We start from the raw sequence: 25,362 nt of genomic DNA on the forward strand, positions 1-25,362 counted from the left end.
ATGGGCCGGAGTTGATGGGAATGCTGACTTCTAGTTAGATGGTAAGTGGAAAATAATGACTATAACAACACATAGTTGATAAAAACCTGTAAAGGGAGTGCTAGTGGAAGACAAGTTTGAGAGGATGTGTAAAGTAAGATTTATCTTGAGCTGTGCTATGCAGTGAATTTAGAGCACATGAAGGTAACCAACAGAGACTGGAGATGCAGCAGGCAGATTTTTGAGAAGGAAAATCATAGAATTAGGGCCAAACAGTGAATTCTGTGAGAAAAGCCATCGCATTCAGAACCATTAGTGAATGCATCATGGGTAAAATCTACTCCTGTGCTGAGGAGGTCTGTGCACCAGACAAGCCTTCAAACTAGGGCTGAAACAGGAGAGAAGAGGGGACCAACAGGCCCTAGGCTGACCCTTTTCACAGTGAGGGTGAGGGGGGAATGTCATTGCATGTTTCTTACAAGGGAACAGTTCTTGGTATTTTTTCATAATTGTAATTGTTTCTTTTTACTCGGGCTCTTAGAAGCTTCAGGCTGCAATCGGTTTGCTTAATAAATATTTTCCCCTCGATCACGGCGGTGTCTGTTGGTTTGTTATTAGGTTGCTGGCAACATGGAGCTGGGCACACGCCGGTGTTAGGGTAAGTTGTTCATGAGCACTAGATCCACCATCATGGACCCTTTGCTGGATTCCCGCTGGAGGGCAGAGGCAGAAATGATGCCTGTCCCTCTAATCTCTCCCCAGCTGTGGATCCCAGACTTCACTTAGGCCTGGTCCACACTAAGAAGCGGGGTCGAACCAGGGTACGCAAGTTCAGCTACGCAAATAGCATAGCTGAACTCGAAGTACCCTAGTTCGAACTACTCACCCGTCCAGACGCTGCGGGATCGAAGTCCGCGGCTCCAAGGTCGACTCCGCCACCGCCGTTTGCAGTGGTGGAATTCCGGAGTCGACTGGCGCGTGCGGGGAGTTCGAACTATCGCGTCTAGATTAGACGCGATAGTTCGAACTCCGAGAAGTCGAACTCACTGCGTCGACCCGCACGGTAAGTGTAGACCTACCCTTAGGGAGAAAACCAGTCTCAAAAGGAGGCAGCAGTCCAGGGGAGGCAGTGTACCCCCATCTACTCTATGCAGAAAAGGGTAGATGTGTGCAGAGGGGATTCTCCATGTGGTTATTATAGACCAGAGGTTTTGCCCTTTGTCCTTTCTCCCCACTCTATATTGGAGCTCCGCAAGAAGATTGCAAGTTTGGCCCTCAGAACATAATCCTGACCCTCAGTCATTCAGTGCAAACTGCATTCATGGCAGTGGAATTATTCATCCCTTTTAAAAAACCTCCGACAAACTGGGTGTAGTTAGATCCGGAAGAGCATCTCTGAGCTGGCATTATTTTCCCATGACCATACATACGCAGATGGTGCGGCTACAGGAACAAAGGACTGCCCTTGCTGTACAGCACCATGTGTTTTAAAAACAGAATGTCAATGAGTTTTCCAGATTAAAACATTAAAAATGTATGAACAACTGTCATGCAAGGGAGCTAACAACACGTGTGGAGGTATCCTCCCCAAAAGAGGAGAATTCAGTCTTAGTAATGATGAGTTCTAATATGATCAGTAAAACACTTCCAGTATCTCCTGTCATGCCAAAGAAACAAGTTCGTAGGCCATGATTCAATGAAGCATTTATAAAAATGCTTAGACCCACTTCAATGGGATTTAAGCACAAGCTTAAAGTTAAGCACATGCTTATAGCCCAACACAGCAAAGCACTTAAGTACATGCCTCAGACCTTGTATTTCAGTCCCAGTGGGGTTTAACCATGTACTGGTGTGTTTTGCTGAATCAGGGCCTTAGCACATAATGAAAATGTAAGTTTATTTTACTAACATTATTGATCCATTTAAAAAAAAAATCCATCAGGACTTTTGAATCCAAAAAAGGACAGATTTTTTTAAAAACATATTTGTAAAGCCCTCTGGTTCAAATGCAAAATGCTGACTATTGTAAAGGGGCCCGTCAGAAAGAAGGCCCTCTCCAATGTAACTTTGCTTACACTTCCCTTTGTTTTCCCCTCCCCACGCTTCCCAAGTCTATTTTAAAACTACATCTGATTTGCACAATTCTTACGTGTGAAGAACCTCAGAGGGAAGGTGATAGTAAATGGAAAGTATCATTATTATTATTTCATACTCCCACATGAAGGTGTTGTCTAAACAAGAGATGAAGAAAAAAGTTGGAGAAGTCAACAGAAGGATTAACCTGTAGAAAGGAGAATTTATATTAGAGAGAATTAAAAATTAAGGATTTTTTTCTAAACTTAAAAGCCTCGGTTCAGGAAAGCAGTTGTACACATGCATTTTAACATTAAACATGTGCTTAAGTGCCATGTTCAAAGGGATTTTAAGCACATGTCTAGGTGTTGTCCTGAACAGGAATGCTTTCCTAAACTGGGACAGAAGTGAACTCCTACACAACATTCTGTTCTACAGCCTTCTTTCATAGATTTTAAGGCCAGACGGGATCACAGTGGTCATCTAGTCCAGGGGTGGGCAAACTTTTTGGGCTGAGGGCCACATCTGGGTGGGGAAATTGTATGCAGGGCCGAGGCAGGGGGTTGGGGTGCAGCAGGGAGCTCAGGGCTGGGGTGCAGGATGCAGCAGGGAGCTCAGGGCAGGGGGTTGGGGTCAGGGGCGACTCTAGACATTTTGCCACCCCAAGCACGGAGGGTCCGCTGGTCCCACGTCTTCTTCCGCCGAAGCCACGGGACCAGCGGACCCTCCACAGGCAAGCCGCCAAAGGCACCATGCCTGCCGCCCTAGCGGCGACCGGCAGAGCACCCCCCACGGCTTGCTGCCCCAAGCACGCGCTTGGAGAGCTGGTGCCTGGAGCCACCCCTGGTTGGGGTGCAGGAGGGGTGTGGGGTGTACAAGGGGGCTCAGGGCAGGGAGTTGGAGGGCAGAGTACAGGAGGGGTTCAGGCTCCGGCCCAGGGTTGCTTACCGGGGCCAGGGCAGGCTCCTGGGGAGGGGGACAGAGGGCTCCGCGTGTGCTGCCCTTGCCACGCCTCCAGGTACCTCCCCCAAAGTTCCCATTGGCTGCGGTTCCCCGTTCCCCGCCAATGGGAGCTGCGGGGGCGGTGCCTGGAGGCAAAGGCAACGCATGGAGCCCCCTGCCCCCCCCCGCCCAGGGAACCCAGGGACATGGTGCTGGCAGCCTGATCCAAAGCCCTGAAGGGCCAGATCTGGCCCACAGTTTGCCAACCCCTGATCTAGTCAGACCTCCTGCGGAACAGACCATAGAATTTCACTCTGTTATTCCGGCATTAAACCCAATAACTTGTGGTTGAGCTAGAGTATATCTTTCAGGAAGACATCTAGTCTTAATTTAAAGGTGTCAAGTGATGGAGAATCCACCAGATTCCTTTGATAAGTTGCTCCAATGATTAGTTATCCTCACTGTTAAAATATTATGCCTTATGTCTAATCTGAATTAGTCCAGATTCAGCTTTCAGATGCTGCCTCTTAAGAACATAAGAGCAGCCATACTGGGTCAGATCAATGATCCATCTAGCCCAGTATCCTGTCTTCCAACAGTGGCCAATGCCAGGTACCCCAGAGGGAATGAACAGAACAGGTAATCATCAAGTGATCCATCCCCAGGCTGTCGCCCATTCCCGGCATCTGGCAAACAGAGGCTAGGGATACCAGCCCTGCCCATCCTGGCTAATAGCCTTTGATGGACCTACCCTCCGGGAATTTATCTAGTTTTTTTTAACCCTATTATAGTCTTGGCCTTCATTACATCCTCTGGCAAGGAGTTCCATAGGTTGATTGTGCGTTGTCTGAAAAAATACTTCCTTTTGTTTGTTTAAACCTGCTGCCTATTAATTTCATTTGTGATGCTTTTGTTTGAGAAAATAAAGAACCCTCTACTACAAGATATCATCTATCCACGTTGGCACTTATGTCCCATGGTCAAGTCACCTCTTACTCTTCTCTTGGATAAATTAATCAGTCTGGGTTTTTTTATTCTCTCATTGAAGTTTGGGTTTTCCAGACCTCAGATGGTTCTTATAGCTCTTTTCTGAACCATTTCCAGTTTGTCAACCTTTTTCTCCCTCTGTAAAACCGGCCAGTCTTTTTTATTCACCACTCCACCATTTGTGTCATCTGCACACTTTACCACAACAATTTTACACTTTCTTTCACATAATTAATAACAAATATTGAATAACATTGGGCCAAAACCAGTTCCCCACAGGGGCTCACTAGAAATACCCCCACTGGGCTATGATTCCCCATTTGCAATTACTTTTTTACATCGATCATTTAGGTATCTTATAATCCATTAACTATGTGCTACTTTGGTTTAGTATAAGTGCTAATTTTTTAATCACGTCTAAGTATATTATTAAATCAACACAAGTATCTTCAACCAAATGTCTAATCCCATCAACTACGATATCAACTTTGTTTGACAAACTTACTTATAACATTGTTTTTCTAAACGAAGGCACAGTAACTTTTTGTTCTCTCTCTCTTTTTTTAAATGTTGTTCCCCTTCCTTCACTCTTTTTCTCCTATTTCAAAGAGCGAGAGAGAGAGAGACCCCTCACAATTTTCTTTACAAGGGCTCAAGAATAACTTCTACTTCCCTCCTAACCAGACTGGGAAACGAGCATGTTACTGTCTGGTTTGTCAGTATGCTGCTGCGTAGACCTGGCAATGCAGCAGATCCCAGCTGTGTGTTTGGTTAACAAACTTCTACATTCTGAGTTAGGCTCTCACATATTTCTGCACTTGTGCAGTATGAAACAGTCACCAGAGCTATTACTGGCTGACATACAAAGGCCTTTAGAAATGGATCTGGCTGCCCAAAGGATACTAAAGCCGGGTTCTATGTAGCATCCATCTCCATAGATGAGAACTTCCCTGTTGTGGAATTTCTCTCTTCTTTTTTTTTTTTGAAGGAGCCTTTTGTTTCAAATGAGCCTAAGGGAATTAGGTACCCAACTCCCAGTGGAATAGGGGCACCTTACTCCCTCTGGCTACTCCCAGTCTGATTGCTTTTAAGCAAGTGCATGTCCTCCAATTAGCACTGTGGCTGCTTATCTCAGCAGTTCACAGAGCCAAAAATATACCTAAACCACATGGCACTCAGCAAGCGAGCAAAAAGATCTGCAGATTTTGCACATAAAACACAATGGCTGTTGCTATTCGGGAAGTCGTGCATGATTAAGCCAAGTCAGTGAGCAAAGCCAGGCACACCACTGAAACCTTCATACTTTACCAGGCATACTTCATTCCTCTGCCGTCAGTACCTCAAAATCCCAGTGAGGGGAAAAAATAATTTTAAAAAAGAGTAAAATGATCTACAACCTACTGGATTTATCATTTGGCTTTTAGCGCACTATGGATTCCTGAATGATCTTTGTCAAATCTCGTAAAATAAACAGCGTTTTGGTGATGAATCCTGCCAGAGGTATTAGACCTGGTGCTGAAAGAAGAAGAAAAAAATAGAATGGGGGAAAGCGGTCTAATTTTATTAAAGACAATAGCTGTGCCTTCATTTTTGTCATGGCTGCCACGGGGGTGTCCAGGGACCTGGGATGTTCATGGGCAGCTGCAGTTGTTGTTGTTTTATTTAACTCGGGCTTTTGACATTTTGGTTTTTTTTTTTTTAATTTATTTAATTGGATGGACCAGGTGGATGTGATGAAAAAACAGCTGAACCACCTTTGCTGAGAGACCTGAGAAATGCCAGGGCAAAGGCGGAGCTGCAGGGCCGTTAACACAGGAACAAAGTGTTCAGCAGGAGTACTGCAGTGCCGAAACCTTGCAGAGAAAGGGCAACAATTGACCAATCCGATAAGGTGACAATTACTCCACTGATTTCAATGGAGACGTGTGCAGTACATTTTGCTTTCCAGTGCTCTCAGGCCCGCATCAATGGTTTGGACATTTTAGCCTGGTTTTGTGCTCTTTGTGTGCTGAGTTCCCCAGGGCTCTCGTTTATTTTTGCAGGTCCTTAAGATTCACTAAGGACCTAAACAGCGACTGGGAATGGTTGGGTCATTACACTAATTGAATCTATTTCCCTATGTTAAGTTCTCCTCACACCTTCTATGGGTCATCTTAATTATCACTTAAAAAGTTTTTTTTTCTCCTGCTGATGATAGCTCATCTCAATTGATTAGACTCTTCCTGGTGGTATGCATACTTCCACCTTTTCATGTTCTCTGTATGTATAAATATCTCCTGTCTGTGTGTTCCATTCTATGCATCCAAAGAAGTGAGCTGTAGCTCACGAAAGCTCATGCTGAAATAAATTTGTTAGTCTCTAAGGTGCCACAAGTACTCCTGTTCATTTTACTATAGAAGCTGTAGAAGTTCTGTGCACAGAGGAAGAGGAAGGATTTGTGCAATTCTTGATGTTATCTGAAGGGAGCAAAGCAAGGTGGAATGATGGTCTTGTGGTTAGAGCACTGACTTGGTGCCTAAGAGAGCTGGGTTTTACTCCTACCTCTGCTCAGTCTGCCCAGAGACCCTAAACAAGAAAAATGAACACTCAGTGGAATAATTGGAATAATACTTCCCTGTCACTGAGATGTGTTGTGAGATGCTCTGATGCTACAGGGATGAGCACTACTGAAAAGCTATAAATAAACAAATTCCCCGGGAAGAGATGCATATGGTTTAAGCAGCTCAGGCTTTTAATCATAGCTGAACTAAGAAACTGTAATACAAGACGTTTCCCATGTATAATCTTCTATCTCAAGTCTCTAGTCTAACACTAACCATTGATCAACATTAATTCCATGGTGGCTCGGGACTTCATTTCTTCAGCCAGGACGCTTTGACACCAGGAAATGAACCATCTAACACTCCCGCTGACTCCTTTTTTGGAGGTGATTTTTTAAAAATTATTTTAAGTGGTAAAAGAACCCTCCTAAATATTTAGCAGCAGGTGGGTGAAGACTGGAGTTATTGGTCTGTTTTTAGAAAGAGTTTTTGCTTCATCTTCCTGCTCTGCTCTTCACTGATGTATTTTTAAATGAATCCTAACATACACATCAGGTAACTATTAAATTAAAATTATGAATGGCATGCAGACTGTGATATTCCTGTGCACAAGAAGATAACAAGACTCCAGAGACTGCCCTTTACATTCTGCTGCTCTTGCTAACTCCAGATCTGGCACAGCAGGTGCAAAGATTCCATGAAGAAGGGTGAATCATAAGCTCAAAACAATACGCTTGGAAACGCCTGAAGAGCAAGAGATCACAGCGATGATAGGGATGCAATGAGCCACAGCTCCCCCATGTTCTCAATTAGCTAAGTGGTCAGACATGCACCATCAGAGATCCCAACTCTATCACTTACAGGTTTTCGGTGACCTCAGATGTTTAGAGATGAAGCAGCACTGAACTCTCAATGCCAACAGATTGGAGATAAGAATTAGAATTCTAAAGGCTTTTGAAGACAGGCTCCCACCCCAAGGCACAATAAAAGAATAGCTTTTAGATCACTCCTGGCAGAGGAGTTGGAAAGCTGCCATATTCACAAAGTAACAACGGTAATCCATATCGGTTTTCAGAAATCATCTTTAGTGTACAGGCTTTTAAGCCTTCCGAAAAGCTTTCTTCTTAATCCACTTAAAAAAAAAAAAATAAAGACATTTCAAGGTGAAGAAACAGGATAAACAGTGGGATCCAAGCTATTGGATGGAAGCTAGGTCAACTGTATGAGTATGTGTCATGGAGCACCACGCCTGGAATCAAAGATAGCGCCCCCTGAGGTGCAGGTATGTCACAAGAGGAAATGGAAGGGTGGTGATGAGAAGGAAAGCACCCTACACTCTGTCTGTGTATTTCACTATGTCTGAGGTCATCCATCATCTGCAGGGAAGACCACACAACTAAGATGTGCTGCAGAACAACCATGTATAATTGCTTTGATGCTTAGGTAATTGAAAGCAGAACAACATCAGTCAAAATTACTAAGCACAAAGGGCCCAAGTCTGCTCTTATTCATCCTTGTGTATGTGAGGTCATAATCAAGCCCAGCAATATCAAAATAGTGCATCCAAGAATAGGAAGGGCTTTGAAAACATTTGGAGCCTATTTAAGGCAAACTCTGCCCTCTGTTATGCCCGGGCTTCACATACATTACTTGGTAGTACAAGTGTAACTGAGGACCAAAGAACTTGCTGTTACAAGTCACTTCTGCAAAGTTGGGATCAAACAAAAATAAGTGCCCTTGTCTTCATTCACATCCCAATTTTTGCTGTGTCTAGGTCAGGCATACTCAACGGCCCAGACGCTCGGGCCTAGTCCAGTTGCTTTACACTGCTATAGTGATGCAAAGCAGTCCACTCCCTCATGTATCCGTCCCCCCAGATATTCCGCCTGTGTAAGAGTGATCCTTGGCTTCACCAACAGGCCCTTGGAGCTATAGACAGCTGGGCATAATTTGAAGATAGTCTCTGTCAAAGTTCAAGGAGGTGCAAAATGGCATAAAGTTATATTTGCCCCTACCTCTCCACTGAGAGTAACTCAGCTGCAGATGAAGATTTAGCCCAATAAATAGTACCTTTTAAATTGCTTAAGTAAAGAGGTGGCATGTGATCATTGGAGGGGGTTATACTGCAAGAGAAGCTCTAGTTAGAGCTAGTAAAACTGAAGTTCCACTGTAGCTCCATTATAAGAAGAAAATGTCAGAGTGACTTCTGTATGTTTCTTTAATTCACTAATCCTCTCCACGCTGGACACCATACTCATGCTTGTGCAGGCAGTGAAGTCTCCATCGTGTCCAGCGGAATGTTCAAACCAAAAGGTCTGACATGTGATCCTTATGTTGAAGGACCAAGCTATGAGAGATGGTCTCCAAGACTGTGCAGCTACCACAGCACACAAGCTTATGCACACTTTCTTTGGTACCGAAGGTTTCCGTCTCAGTGATGTTTTGTCATCTTTGTTTCTTCACATGCAAAAGTGCCGATGGGGATGTGCAGGCTGCGTTTGTAGACTCAAACAAAGCAGCTGAACACCTACCTATCCAGTCTGCTCGTGCAATAACATTTTTTGTGTGTGCAGCAATATCTAACTGTCAAAAATAAAAATGTGCACAAGCACAAAGCTTCACAAATTAGGGAACCAGATCTGAAGACCACTCAGAGACCCCTTTTCAAATTAGTCCTTAACCTATCCACTTACACTGAACTGTACGGCAGTGAAGATACACTGAATTATTACGATTTCAGTATTCTGTTACTTAATCTTATTGCCCACATATATTAAACTTGCTCAACATTTGGGTGTAGCTACAGTTTATTTGTTGATGTTCTTCCCCCCATCAATTTCTGTAATTTGCTAATAAAATAGGCTTTTACCTAAGAAACTGGATTTGGGTCTTAGATATGGCCCATTGGGTTAGTCGCTGACAGGCATCTCAGAGAACAAGAACTGAACTCTGTAGAGGCCGACTGACACGGAGGATAATGACTTGAGTACCAGGTTACAGGCAGAAGGAGGCACAATTCCCATTTTCAAACAGAGCTGGAAAGACGCTGCTGTTGGCAAGTTGGGAGAGGGAGTTGGGCATAGGCTGAATGGGGTTATACATGAATTTCATTGCTATCAATTGTTTTCTCTTCTGGGACCCCGTTCCCTTGCTGTTCATCGGTAACTGCATTCTAGTCCCTAATGCTTTGGCCAAAGGAACCAATGGTGTGTCCAGGGCCGGCTCCAGGCACCAGCCAAGGAAGCAGGTGCTTGGGGCAGCCAATGGAAAGCGGCGGCACGTCCAGGTCTTTGCTGAAGAATGAAGCGGCACGGTAGAGCTGCTGCCAAAGTGCTGCCGATTGCGGCTTTATCTTTTTTTTTTTTTCTGCTTCACCACTTGGGGAAGCAACAAAGCTGGAGCCGGCCCTAGGTGTGTCAGCCTTCTCCCACACGGTCTACTGTTTCCAAGGATCCAGCCATCACCGGGTAGTAAAGAGCACACATTATGTAACCACTTTGCCAACAGACCACAATACCTTCACAATGCTGCAAAGAAAAAGATTCGCAGAACACTATGTTGAACTCATTGTGAAGCATGGTGCAACACCAGCTAAACCAATGGAGTGGCTTGGAACAGAGTTTAATTCTAAATTGCGGTGCCAATTTAGAGCTATCCCTGTGCTTCTAAGGCCAGCTGCCCCTGGATGCAAACGAACAAATAAAAGAAACAAAATTTCCAATTGGCATTTGCAAATATTTAATTTACATATGCAAACTAGATGTCGTGATTTGGGTCCTCTCTCCTTGATTTTTTTCAGACTCTCCTTGGCTGTAGTTAGCAGCATAGAAAGAAGTAGGACATCTTGGATTTTTTTAATGCATTATTGTACCAGCCAGTTCATATATTAAGCCTGCCACCATGACAGATCTTTGGGCTTTCACCACTTACACAGGAATTTGTTAAACTGTCTGTCTGCTTTTCAGTTTAAAGGGAGCATTCACTATTGGCCACTCACAGCATGTATGCTGACTTTGAGATACTGAATTATACCCTTTCAAGTAGATACCTGGCATTTATTTGACTTTTATTACACATTTCATTGCATTATTTATTGGATGCCAAACATCTGTTTTTTAAAAACAATCCTGTCCAGATAAACTATATTCAACTGTAACATGTGTGTGTGAAAAACAGTGGTAAACACATTGCTTCATTTTGATTGGTAGTGATAGCTCAGGTGAGCGATGTGATATTTGCGTGAGGAGGCAATTTCAGGCCCTCTTTAGCATCATTAGAGGGCACTGTCTCTCTCTCTTCACCAGGGCCGGCTCCAGCTTTTTTGCTGCAGTGGATCACGTCATTGGTCTGTCATGTCCAGTAGCCTGTTTCCAGCTGCAGCCAATACCTAATGTTTCGGAGGAAGGAAAATAATCCTCCAGTAATGACTGTACAATTTTGCATAGAGAGGAAAATTTCCTTTCTGACCCCTGCAGAGCTAATTTTATGCTTTGAAGCATAAGCTTTGATTACCATTATCTTAGCATGCAAAACTACAAATAATAGTGGTCATAACATCCATCCCTTGTTAAAATGCAGCTGGAGAAGATAACCACCTTTCTGAGTGAATTCCATCGGCTGACTTCACTATGTCTGAGAAATTGCGCTGTTACCTACCATCCATAAAGTGCTGGTAATGCTGAACGGCAGGCTGAAAGGCCAACCTGCTTTCCAATTCTTGGTGGAATTACCCTACAAAAGCTTATGAGTAACATATTCAAAAGTTCCTAAATCACTTACGAACTCAAGGTCCACTGAAATGGAATTTAGGTGCCTTTGAAAATTCTACCCTTAACCATTAAGAACTGCCATGGATATTATCTAACAATTTGATATTGCTACTTCAAGTCTTATTTCTGCAGCTAGCAACTTCTTGTTCATGGGTCAACTGTGCCATTGTGCCTTTGAGAGCATTCCGCATTTTCTTGGGACACCAGGACCCAAGGGAATGATTTATAGTTAAAAAACGGATCAATGAAACATTCAAGGATCCATGGTGGTGTTTGTTTGGTCCTAGTCCTGACTACGGTTTTGCAATTGTTTGTTTTTGAGATTACAGGAGTGTGAAATATCCATAACCCCAAAGGAAATCTGGAAGCGACGTCCAGTTTACTCCCGATCCAGGATTAGCTGTTACAAGCATAAAACTAGCAGAGAAGCAATGATTCCATTAGTAATTATTATTTGGAGAGTGCCCAGGAGCCTGCTAGGTGCTTTACACAGGGAGGAAACCAGGCCGCAGCCCCAAAGAGTTTACGAGCTATCACCAGGCATTGTGCTTACTACTACTCATGGTACTAAGCACTACGCCTGGTAACGTCTGTGGAATCAGCTTTGCTGGGGGTATGTTGGGAGAAAAGGAGAAAGGCCAGGGCGTGCTGTGCTGACTATTCGTTTGGGGGCATTACAGGTGGCCATAAATTACAGCAGCCATGTGATTAATTTTTCCCAGGGGCTGACTTGGGCCCCAGCAGCCCCAGGGATCAGGGGAGCATAGAAGTAGCATGAAGTCACCTTTTCCATCTACCCTAGTCCTGGGCCTAAGATGCTGTGCCATTGGAAGACAAGCAGGCCCTAATGGCTCGCCCTTCCCCATCATGGCTCTTCCAGTAAACATTGCGTCTTTCCACAACTCAGCTCTTCTTTCTCTAACTTAATTTTCATTGTTTTGAAACTGGCTGTTTTCAGATTCCTTTGGGTCCCCTATGCTCCATACTATACATCCAAAGTTCTTATTTTTTCTTAGTCACTGCATTGTGCTGGAAGCTCATGTTCAGATGGTTATCTACCACAATCTCCAAGTTCTCTTCCAAAATAGCCCCCCAGCCTATAAGTATGACCGACATTCTTGATTCCTCAACATATGAGTTTACATTTGTCTGCATTAAAATGTTGTTCGAGTGAGCCCAGTTGACCATAAGATCCAAATCACCTTGGAGAATTGTTTTGTCCTTATATTATTTATCATACCACCAATTTTTCTGCAAACTCTACAAGCAATTATTTTATATTTTCTCCTAGCTCATTGATAAAGATATTGAAAAGCACTGGGCCAAGAACAGAACCCCACTGGAAACACTCCCCCGGTTACATTCCCAGGTCCATCAGTTAGCTCCTGTTATATGGCTATTTTATGCAGCTATTTTTAATCATAGAAATGTTATTTTAGTTTATTTTTAAAGGTTTTTATGGGTCCCTCTGAGACCTGTGAAGTTGGATTTATGGTAACTAAGACACATGGTTTTAGCAGGAGCAGGTAGAACAATACAAAATATAACACTAATTAAACTACATACATCGAAACTCTTCAGCAAGGTTTATAAAATCGGTTTTCTGCAACACAACGAACATTTGAGGTTTATCTTAGGGAACCCTCAGTCTGTTTTTCTCCAAGGTCTGCCATCTTTCTGTGTTTCAGGTATTTCTGTCCATTGGGTTCTTGCAGTTAATTTCAGTGTTTTTAGGGGGAAGACACCTCAGCACAGGAAGTAGGAAGCGAATATATTTGGTAGATCCCCTTTCATAGACTCCTGGATATTGAGTTAATGTAAGAGGAACCTACATTTGATAGGAAAGAGGGGATGCCTGGATTCATGGAAGATGAGGGTAAGTGTACATGTTATACACCTATAATTCCTTCTGAAATGTAGAGTCCATATCTGGATTACTACATTTCACTTCCTATTCAGTTACAATATATTGCTATGCAGTATTATATCCAGCCTGGTGCTTTAATCTGCCTACGCTTCATCTCACATTCTCCTCTAGTGGATCCTGATGCAAAATGGCTGTCGAAGAAATTAATTGGACAGCCTATGGGATTGTTTTGGAGCTTTCTGAACACCCGGTGGGAGTAGCCAGATAAAATCCATTTACAAGGGGCAAAAAACTCCAGTCTTGGCTCCATCATTGATTAGCACAGGTGAAAAGGGCTCACTAAGAAACAGGAAGTATTGTCGCATTGTGACATGACTCTCTCCCAGCAAACTCTTCCTGACTTAGTTCAGTGAATACTTTTCAACTGTGTCAGGGCTTTAAAGCCTGGAGCGAAATGGGGCAGTGGAGAGAAAATTCATTAAAACATACCTCTTGGTTTCAGACATATGCACTGAGGAAGGACAGGAGAAAAGTTCCTCCTTCTTAAAATGGTTCTACCATTTTAGATTTGGTGAAAGTTACCAGTAAATATTGAACTGCAGTTTCTAGAGCTGGTCGAAAAAACAAGAGAAAAGTTTCAAAACAGTCATAACATTTTATTCCGTTTTTTGTTTCAGTCAAAATGCTAACAATGATTTTTGGTCAAAATTTTAACTGGCACTAAATAATTTCCTATGTAGTCTGAATCTATCAAAATGACAGTCCCTTCCCCGAAGAGCTTCCTGTCAGAACAACAACATACCAGGTGGATGAGACAAACAAGTGGGTCAGGGTAGTAAAAATAATAGTTTGTGTGTAACTCTTAACCAGTCATGAGCAGCGATCACCACTCACCACATGGCTAGTCTGTATCAGGTTGCAGCTTCATGTGTGCATTTGGGGAACTTTTCCTTCTTGCAAAGAGTGACCTGGGAGCTAGCGTGGAAAAATGAGTTCGGAGCAGTCCCACTGAAGTCATCTGCTTAAATTTAGGGACATGTTTGTACTTGGCTGAATTGGTGAGAGAGTCTCCAAAACACTAGTTTCCCAATTCCGTATTTCTAGTCTTTACAGTCAGAACTTTTCATGGTTCTTGGGCATTTTTGGTTCTACCCTGCCGGCAGACAGCTTCTTAATAGGTGAGATCTTTCTAAGACTGATACAAAAAGGTCATATGCTTCTCCTCCGTTATGTGATTAATGTGATTCAATTTTAAACAAATAGCAAAAGGCCACTAATTGTCAAGGTTTCAGTGAGCGCCTAGTGAATTCACTGCTGTCATTAGGAGACAATTTGCCATCCCACAGATGAAGCAAGGAACAGCCCTACTAAAAGGAAGAAATTGCAATAAATCTAACAGGAAAATATCAGAATTTTTGCTCACTCTTCATAAAAAATCTCTCTCCTTTGGGCTAGGACTATTTATCAACACCACGCTAAACTGAAGCCTGCAAAATAATGGTCAAGAGGATCTTTCTGGAGAGCTAAAGTAGATGTTTCTGTAAAGGAGCAAGTTGAAAAGAGGCTTTTTATGCTCCAGATTTGACCTGCCTCGGAATTCAGTAAACAGCATAGAAATTAGAAATGGAAAGTACCTGTTTAGCACAGTCACCCTGTCTATCTCCCAGCCTACGAAGTGCAATACTAGGACATTGTGCAGAGTCTTTCTTGAATCTCCTAATCCACCTCTGCCCTCAGAGGACCATTCCATAGCCAAACAGATCTGCCCCTGAGAAACTTTTCCTTAATTTTCAGCTTAAACATTTCCTTTCTTAATTTCCTCCCCTTACTTCAAATATGAGAACAATTCCCCATTCTGCGCCATGGGTGGGGGGTGACTCCCTATCAGATGTTCTGGAAGTTGGTCATCCAGAATTCTCATTCCTAGAATGACTTTTAGTCTCCAAAACACTTATCTCCAGTGAAATGCTCCCACTTCTGGGGTGCAAGAAGGCAGCCATCTGGAACACAGCACAGCACTAAGGATGGGGCAGGGGAGAAAGAGACAGAGAGAAATTTTGGCCAGGTATATAGGAAGGCAAACCCCGTATTCTAGGGTGACCAGATGTCCCGATTTTATGGGGACCTATTACCCCCCATCCCTGTCCTAGTTTTTCACACTTGCTATCTGGTCATCCTACCATATTCTTACAAAATAGCAGAGCAGACTGGATCTTGGTTTTAGGGTCTCAGACAAAAGAACGCCTCCTCTATTCGATCAATAAGCTGCATGGTGACTCAGCTGATTTGCCTTGCAAGGATGAAGGGCTGAGTCAGCGCTAGAGGTCACAGACTTGCAGGTCCCCTCTTCCTGCATGGGCAATCCTTGAGAAATAGTCACTTCAGCTCGACAGTGCATCTTGGAGAGGAGATTTTTGTCCACAGTGATTATATCCTGCTAAGGATCTAGCTGCTCACCAGAAGAGAGGTTTCAGGAGCTTTGGCAGATGTTAGACTTGTCTCCTCCCCAGCAGAAATCAAGAAGTAAGGAGTGGTGGTATCTCTGCTGGGGTCTATCCCCCACTCCAGAGCAGGAAGGTGTTATGAGGGTGCAAACCATCCCTGAGATTTAAAGTTACTTTGCTGCTTACATAACTTGATGCTACATTTTTTTTTTAATTTACATCTCGGTTACGAAGGATTAACAACAACAACAAAAATCCACAATAGACCTAATTTAGTTAGATCCTACATAACTGTGCCGCTTACAGTCTCTGCAGCAGCAATTAATTAAAAAAAATGCTATTCCCAGAGCCATTCTATCATCAATTAGGCTAGCGCGCAAAGCAGTTTGGCTATGTAGGGCTCTCTCCATTAAACTACCCAGACCTATTTATTTTTGCTGTGCTCATTAAAAACAAAAACTCAGGGCTGGGAAAGGGAGAACTAAAGCAACAGGCTTAAATCTTTTTTACGTCCCAAGTTTACAAACAAGGAAAAGACACGGATGACAACTACAAACAAATGTACTTGAAACAGTCTCCATTTTCGACATCAGCTCTGGGGCCAGCCCAGCGGTCTTGCCTAGTGGCAGTGGAGCGAGGCGCAATCTTTAGCAGCAGGGAGGGTGGTTGCCCTTACGGCTATTTTGCAGAACTCAAGCTGAGTGCATGTAATAAGCAAGGAACAGCACTGACAGGTCGCAGCTGTGAGGAAGCTGGTAGCTGATGCAGTGATGTCTGTCTTAGCATACTTCACTGGGAGATAATGGCATTTAGAGCATTTGGATAGCACAAGGGAATGGAACCCTAAAGAAACGTGTTTCACCATTTCTTGAACACATCTCTATTAAAAAAAATCCTTCAGCCTCTTTTCCTAATATAAACCAGAGCCAAGAGTACGCCCTGGACGGAGGGGTGATCAGAGGCATCAGTATAAGATGTTGTGAATCACTGACTGCATGAATAATGGGAATCTTTCTACTTCTGAGCTTTTACAGAACTTTAAAAAAAGATGAGGCCAAGCAACAATTCTTAGATCCAGACTTCAAACACCCCAAAGAGCAGTGGGATGTGGAGCTGGAGTTGGGATCCAGCATGTTAAAAAGATTGAAAAATTAGAGGTGATGTTTTCATCAGGACTTATTTTCTGACAACCCCACTGGCTCCAGGATATCTGGGTGGGATAGTTTAGGCACATCTCTGTTTTCAAACAGAGCAGGAAACAGGGCCCTTCGTTAACTGCTTCACAACTGGCTCATGTAAGAGGAAACCAGGGCAAACCGAAATCCTGGCCAGGTACATGAAACGTCCTCACTGAAGAGCGATGGGTGCATTGAAGAACATGGTCACATTCTGCCAGAGTGCAGAAACTGACACCAGCAGGGAATGAACCAGAGTTAGCCCCAACCTCTCATCCCCAGCCGGCTCGTCTCTATCTGCCACTTCGCATCCTACTTAACACCTAGACTCTGAGCAATCCGAGGCAGGGACCTTCGTCTTTGTTACTTGTCTGCGCAGCTCCTAGCACACTGGGGGCCTGATTCTTTGTTGTAGTTTGTAGAGCCTCCATAAAAAATAAACTAATAACTAATAATACAGGAGTTAATTGTGCCTTGCCATTCTGCATCCCCCGACATTCTCAAAGAGCCGCTCTCACATCCTTGATATAGATTTGGAGTTTGAGTTTGGGTTACTTTGTTGTTTGTAACACTCTTAGAAGCTTGGGAAAAATAAGTTTATCTTCCTAATTTTGCCCCTTTCCACGAGGGAAACAATGATATTTCACCCACCTTCTGTTTATGCTAGACCATGGAGCCACTATAGCTTGTTTTCTTCCAAGTTCCGTTGCTGTACGTTAGGATGCCAATATAGTGTTTTCTGTACAACAACAGAATAAAGGTATTGCAGGGCCATCCAGAAATAGCGGCTCTTGTTTTGTGCCCTGATTTCTCAATAACAGTGATGCATAACTGCTGGAACTAGGATACTGGGGGTGCTCCTACACCCCCTGGCTTGAAGTGGTTTCCATCATATACAGGGTTTACAGTCTGGTTCAATGGCTCTCAGCACCCCCACTGTACAAATTGTTCCAGCCCCCCTGCAGTGATGAGTTTTACATACGTAAGAGAGACACCCACTCTGACAGGAGAGAAAGGACAAATGAGCCTATTAGCTGATCAGCTAAGGAATGTACCAGAGACTTTACAGGAAGGTGTAAGATATTCCATAGTGGACAATTATGAAATAACCTGTCCATAGGAGAAGTTACGGGCTAAGCCCCATCAGTTAGTGGCTGGTTTATGGCCAGAAATAGGAAGGTTCATATCACTTGTAAAAACATTCTTTTATCCTGTCTAAGGTCCCAATCTTGCATACACATATACTCGTGCCAACTCTGACTCCTACTGGCTACTCACAGTACGCAATGATACTATTCTTTGTGTAAAGTTATACATATGCATATGCTTCTGTAGAATTCAGGTCTAAGGTACCTGTTACGTAGCGTTCTCATTATTGGTTTAAACGTTTAACCCTTTTTGAATCCTGCTAAGGTCTTGACCTCAGTGATATCACATAGCAGTGAGTTCCACAAGTTAATTGTGTGTCCAGTAAAAATGTACTTCCTGTGATCAGCTTTACATTTGCTCCCTGCCAATTGTTCCTTTGTTTTGAAAAAGGATAAATTTATCTTCTCTGTAACACTCATTTATTTTATATACCCCTGCAACATCTCCTTTTTCATCTCCTCTCTGAATTAAACAGTCCCAGTCTTTTCAGCCTCTCCTCATGCAGAAATCTTTCCAGGCAACTAAGCAATTTCATTGCCCATCGTAAGACTTTTGGCCTGAAGCCCGTTCACTTAGGAGCAGGGACAGTCTTTTTATTCTGTGTTTGTACAACATCTAGCACAATGGGGTCCCAGTCCGTGACTATGGCCCTGGTAGGTGCTATGGAAATGCAAATAATAATAATAATAATACTTCTGTGAGTAGTTTTCCTAGTACGGACCAGGTAATTGATTAGCTTCTTTGTACAGCTTCTACTGCATTGCAGGTTCAAATGGACTAAGCATATATTGACTGGCCAAGCCTTCTGGTGCAAGGGGACTTGCCTGTTTTCTTTATGAAACATGACCCATAAGTTCCTTGCTAGTATGTAGTCAGCAAAGCACCTCATCATCTCAGTGGGACTCTGCTGTGCTTTCAGGCAAGATTCCTTTACTGTAAATCTTTTTGCAGGATTGAGTATTATCATGTTTATGACGGAAATAAAATGGATTAGCCCTCACACATGAGGTTTTTTTCCCCCCAGTGCAATTTACGTATCTTAAAAAAGAGAAGTCTTCATCAAAAGCCATCCCCATCCATGGTCTCCATTAACCTTTCCAATTGCAGCCGGAACAGCCAACTGTGCATTCTCCAACTAATGAAACATTCCAATAGCACCTGGGGCAGGAAGAATTGTTATCTAATTGACTGTCCGGGAGGGAAAAGCACAGTGTTTCTTATATCAACAAAACAACCTTCAAATTCAATATTTCGACATCAGTCTTAATACACTGTTGGTCTTGAATGTTACAATCTAACAGATGAGTGTTGTGATCGTGCCTCTAGATTAAGCAAAAAGCCGAATCTCAGGAGTTATACTTGCTCCAGCAAGCCTAAAGGCACACTGCACCAGATGGCAAACTGCTGCGGAAAGAGACCTTCCCCCTCTTTTACCATGCAACCTGTCAATAATCCCTCCAATCTGAGTGTACCAGAGGCTTAAATAGGACGAGTGTATTTTATAAAAGGTTGTGTCTACATTAAATTAATGTCTGTAAAAGGTGCTGAACTGACAGCACTGAAAACTGAAGTCATCTGTTTATTCACAGACCAATGTTCTGGTGCTTGGAGAACTGCCAAAATGTCAATGGCTAGATAGGTGGCAAGCTGCGATTACTGCCTATTGTGCAAAAACTTGTTCTACTGCTGCTTCATCTCATCCTGTTGTCTTGTTTCATCTATGTGTTGTTTCTGCTCGTAAACCAAGTATGTAAGTTCTCAGGTCTGTTTACAGCACGTTTGAACAGTGCCCTGATTGGGGCCCCCAGGTGGTAAAAATAACAAATAATATTCATTTGTTATTGCTTTAATAAAATAAATATAACAAATCAGTAAAATAATTATAATAATTCCTAGCTCTTATATAGCATTTTTCATCAGGAGAGCTACAAAAACTTTACAAAAGGCATCAATATCATTCACCCCATTTTACAGATGGGGAAACTGAGGCACAGAGCAGGCAAGTGACTTGCCCAAAGTCACCCAGCAGGTCAGTGACAGAGCTGGAAATAGAAACTGCATCTCCTGACTCCCACTCCAGCACTCAATCCATTAAGTCACATGTCTTTAAAAAGGAACCAGATGGTCCAAGGTTATCCAAGTTAATGTGTTCTAAGTGCAGGGAGGATTTAAAAAATCCATTATTTAAATTTAAAAAAAAAAATATATATATATATATATATATATATAAATGCAGGTTTGTTTAGTTTCAAACAAACCTATTTAAAATTAAATTTGAAACTGATAACGTATGTTAAGGCCTACATTTATTATAATCTATTCAAATAAATTAAATACAAAAATAATATTAAACGGTACATGTTTGCTGCCAAGTTTTAAAGAAAATCAAACCTCCAGTGACTGGTAGAAGTCACTGGCTAAGCACCTGGAACCAGTGGCTGGTGAAGTGCTAAACCAGCTTTTCACAGCAGTAGCCTCTTTGGCAGATGCAGAGAGAATATTTTCTTCATGTCAATTTATTCAACTAGTTCAGTTCAAATATTGATTCATTCTAAGTTAACAAAACAATTGGGGGCTGGAGAAGCAGGAAACTTTGCTTTCCTCTTCTTCTAATCTGTGAATCAAAACTAGATGTGAGTGGATGAGAGCTCTTAGTTCTAAAATCTTGAAGGACGATGATTAGAAACAATTAGTTCACTAGCTAAAGGTAATACTTCATTTGTTTAATAAATCAGTTTTAAATGCAAAACGTTTTGTTTTGGGGGGTATTTAGCACATTTAAGGTGGTTTTATTTAATATAATAATAATAATTAATAATGATGATGGTGGTGTTTCCCCGGGATGTTAAAACGTTGTCGGTCAGTGGAGCACAGCATGTATTGGCTCTACCCGGCTCAACTATAAGAAAAACAGGAGGAAGATTCTTCTTTACTGGACCAGAAGAGGTGGAGGATCTGAACCAAAGGTTTTTCCCACTGAAGGTTGCTCTGAAGACCAGGCATGACACTGCTTACCAAGGAAGTGATGCACATAGGTCTGCTGGAGGCCCGACTTCTAACATCTCCTAGCTAAGAATGCCTCTATCTCCCTGCTTATGATGTTCTCTCCAAAGAGTCAGTGTTTTAAGATCAATCAATTTTTAATGAATGCACTTCATTTCCTGTTTGGGGTGAAATTCACCCTGTGCAAAGAGCCCACACCAGGTCTATACCCCCACATTCAAGTGCCACCTATGCCACAAAATAGGGTGCTTCACAAATCAGTTTCAAATGCAAAATGTTTTGACTTTTTTGGGGGTATTTAGCACATTTAAGGTGGTTTTCTTTAATATAATAATGATGATTATTAAAATGTTTTGTGCATTTTTAATTGAATTTGAATTTCCATCCAAGAGCCTGACAGAAATCAGAAGTAAAAAGTTAAGCTTTATAATTGAATAAATAAATGTGTATAGATATAACATATTCTGCCAGTTAGGAAAGAAAGCAAAAGCACCAGATAGAGTATAAAGGCTATAATTAGTTGCAAATCAACATGTTTTACTGGTTACCAACAAATGAGAATCAACCTTTAGGAAAATAACTAAGTATAACAAATACAAAGCACAATTAAAATTGCTGATTTAAATCATGATTAAAATCTGTGATTTAAATTGTTCTGATTTAGATGAATCCACCCTGTTTAAGAAGCTTCCAGTTTTGTCACCAGGGTGCCAACCAGAGCCCAAGATTCTTTCCGGGTCAGACAGAACGAGTCACTCTCTGGAGCAATGGGGAGAGCTGGTTGTCTCCCCCGCTTCCTTTCTAGATCCTTCTGCATGCATCACATCTGCCAGTCGGTGGCCAGATGCTAGAGAGGACTTTAACCAATGAATGGAGTCCCTCCCCCATGGCTCACTTCCCAGTCTGTCTTTGTCCTGTTGAGACTAGCTCCGATGAAGTTCTTTGCCCCATAAACATTAGCAGATGGACCAGAGAAATGTCGTTGAGTTGAGTGTGGAGCCTCACTTCACTTGGCCAATGACAGCAACGCCTGGAAGTCTGTCGCAGACCAGGGCCCTGTTACAGTAGGTGCTGTACAAACATATTAAAATGACTGTTCAGGGGAGTTTACAGTCCTGGAGCCCAGTCCTGCAATGTGATGTATCCATGCAGAGCCCCTTGGATTCAATGGGAATCTACCGGTGCTGGATCATTGCAGGACTGAAAAATCAGGCTATTCTACAGAAGGGAAATCATACAAATATACATGTGTGCGCCACGTCATGCTGTATTCTTCACTTAGGCAAAATACCCATTGATTTTAATAGGAGTTTAACTGCGTGAGGAGTGGCCCATTACAATGAAATATCACAGAATTAAAAAGACCCAGCAGTTATCATTACATGGCAGCATTTATTTAAGGTCCCCATGCAATGGTATCTGCCATACCGCTGGTGATTCCTATTCTATGTACAGGGTATTGTGGTATTTCGCATACCACTTTCCATTAACATCCCCCCGGCAACCACTGTGTAAGGGCCACATCTAGACTAGAGCTGGTTAGGAAATAGTTTTCCCATCCCATGAACATTTTCAAGATTTAAAAAAAAAAAAAAAGATTCCAGTCCAAACCTGGGACAAAGTTTTGAAATCTAGAAAATTTTCACAAACCAAAAATCCCTAGAAAAATTCAGTTCAGGTCAATTGAAATCTTGTGTATTAATTTTCACCATTTTTAGTTTTTTGTTTTTTTTTAAAAAACTATAATTGGCTTAAATTTGGAAACAAAATGTCTTTCAAAATAGAAAAACAATGTATTGTTTAGAAAATGTGCATATGGGAGATTTCAACAATTCTGAAATTTTTTCCAAAATTTTTTGAAATGAGAAATTAATTGTAACCACAGTTCTCTGTGAAGAGTTTCAGTTTTGACAAACTGCATTTTCCACCAAAAATTATTTCTTTGAAAATTCCCGGCCAGATCTACTGCTGACCCTCATGGTTTGCAGAGAAAAGTTTGAAAATGTGATTCCCTAAAGACTCAAATATCAAAAGGCAAGTAAAAAGACCTACCTCTAAAAAAATATCGTATCCAATCTTCTCATGAGTTTTAGAATCTGACTCACGGCTTTTGAATACAAGATTGGCAATACTGAGTAGACAGAATCCTGTGTCACTCTTCTTCTGATGGGAGAGAGCTACTTTATCACAGTTTTATGTAGGTTCTTCCTCCTCCTTTAGTTAAAGGGAACAGTTTCTATTTCTAACTGGCTGTGCACTTATTTGTTGACATTTTTACTAAATTAGACTGTGATAAATCTGTCTGCATTTATGTTTATTTCCTCTTCATGTTCAAGTATTCAAAGGACACTGAAGTAAACTGTTGTGTGCATTAAATGCATGGCCAAATTCTTACAAACGTTTGGGGGTGAATTAAGTCAGAGCACAGGTAAACAAAAACGATGAAAAACCAATATAAACTTCAGAAGTAGCCTGAACCCCAAATGAGCACCCTTTCTGCACTCAGCAGAATGCGACGCTTTTAATTCCCCCCCCCCCAGTTTTACAAACTGATATTTTTAATTTATCTGTACCCAGTGCATGGAGTTATTTGAGCCCCAAATACAAGTATCAGAGTAGCAGCCCTGTTACTCTGTATCTGCAAAAAGAACAGGAGTACTTGTGGCACCTTAGAGACTAACAAATTTATTTGAACATAAGCTTTCGTGGGCTACAGCTCACTTACTCTTACTCTAAGAGTATTTAAGATTAAAAATTAACTTTAAACTATTTTCATTGTATATAACTGTCACAGTCATAATAAAATAAAAAATAGCATCAACATCATCATCTAACATTTTTCATCAGTGGTTTTCCAAATACTTTACAGAGGAGACAAGTATCATTATCTCCAGGAATGGCGACGTGACTTGCCCTAGGTCAAAGAGCAAGCTATCAGCAGAGGCAGGTCTAGATCCCAGGTCTCCTGATCCCCATTCCCTATCCACTGGTTCATTTCTCATTGATTTTATGGCAAGGAAAGTATCTCACATATTCATATGATATGAGGCTTCTTCCTAAAACTTCCATGCAATAGAATTTCTTAGTAGTGCCCTTTTATCATAGACCTGAAAGTAACGAAAAAGGTGTGACTTAGAAGAAACCAGAATGATCAAGCTCATTCAAGGTTAAGGCTTTTGTTCTGTCCACAGCTCTCTTGCCATCCCTTGGTATTTCAGGGGTCTTATATGAGTCACATCTGGTATCATGCAGCACATGTGCTACATGACTCAGAGGCATAATGGCACCAAGTAAAGGAATGTGTGGCTACTGTAATTCTAAAGCTGGCCACTTGCCGTGAACCTGATCGAATGCATGCTGAGAAATTCAGTCCAGACACTCCAACTTTAGAGGACTTTGAATGCAAGAAATTTTTGCTAAATTACAATGTCCAGAAATTGGCAACAGCACAGTGATTATGCTTCATTGTGACGGTGATGTCCTTGGCTATGGAGCTTGGAGCCAGCACAATGAATACAGCACTACCGTATGTGACTCCAGAATGACTGATGACAGTGTGCCACGCATAGCAATTTTGAAACAACTGAGAAGGATGATAAAGAATATTACCTTAAAACAAGTGTATTTGTGGTCTTTCTGCTTAGGTAGAACTTACGTGTAACCAAAGGGCATCACATTTTATTACATGATATGAATTTAGCTAATAGAGGAGCAATTTACAGCTGCATCAAGCAGTTCATACTAATCCATCTTGTATGCACTTTGCCAGTGAATACTGAAGACACATAATAAAAAAACTTGGACTATCTGCGATGCTTAGGGCTGGAGTGGGGATACTGATGGGCAGTCCCTTTGTATTCTTCGGTATGTTTTCACCGTTGGGACAGGAGCCCAGAGTCTAGGACGGGAGACAACATTGCTATAAACAGATTATCAATTCAGATAAATACATTAAATCAAATAAAGCATTTTACAGATTCTCTCCTGCACTTGAGCTGCTTTTCATTGCTCTGTCAGCACAGTTGATCAAGAGAAGAAATTGCCAGCATAGAGGAAGGGTCCTTCAGTGGCATAGCACCTCCTGTACCACCCCATTTTCCTGTATGTAGCCAAGGATTCACTGTGCCCCAGCAACTTATGGTTGCTCAGCAGTATAAATTACAGCAGTCCTGGGGCTGCTCTATATTACACCAGGGGATCACCCTGTTGCACAGTCAGCCCAGGAGTGGGGAGCAGAAAGGTGGCTTCACCCCAATTTTGTACACTTCACACCCCCAAAACTGTGCTGTATATTCCTTGTCCACAGAGAAGGATCTAGCCCTATATAAATAAGGTTAATTTATCCTCCACTGACATAAGCAACAACAATAAATGCAGATGGAAAAAATCCCTCTCTTGAGCACTACTCTGAGAAGGAAAACTTATGGAACTTTA

General features: G+C 42.1%; 1 protein-coding gene across 1 annotated transcript in view; it reads right to left on the reverse strand.

Moving 5' to 3' along the window:
* Window positions 1-25,362, reverse strand: part of SGCD (sarcoglycan delta) — a 511,873-nt gene that overhangs the window by 480,225 nt on the left and 6,286 nt on the right. The window contains exon 2 of the mRNA XM_039484136.1: window positions 13,647-13,768. The gene's annotated coding sequence lies outside the window, so the exon portion shown is untranslated. The remainder of the gene's footprint in view (window positions 1-13,646; window positions 13,769-25,362) is intronic.

The sequence above is a fragment of the Mauremys reevesii genome, linkage group 8 (genome assembly GCF_016161935.1).
Source record: "Mauremys reevesii isolate NIE-2019 linkage group 8, ASM1616193v1, whole genome shotgun sequence".
Taxonomy (NCBI): domain Eukaryota; kingdom Metazoa; phylum Chordata; order Testudines; family Geoemydidae; genus Mauremys; species Mauremys reevesii.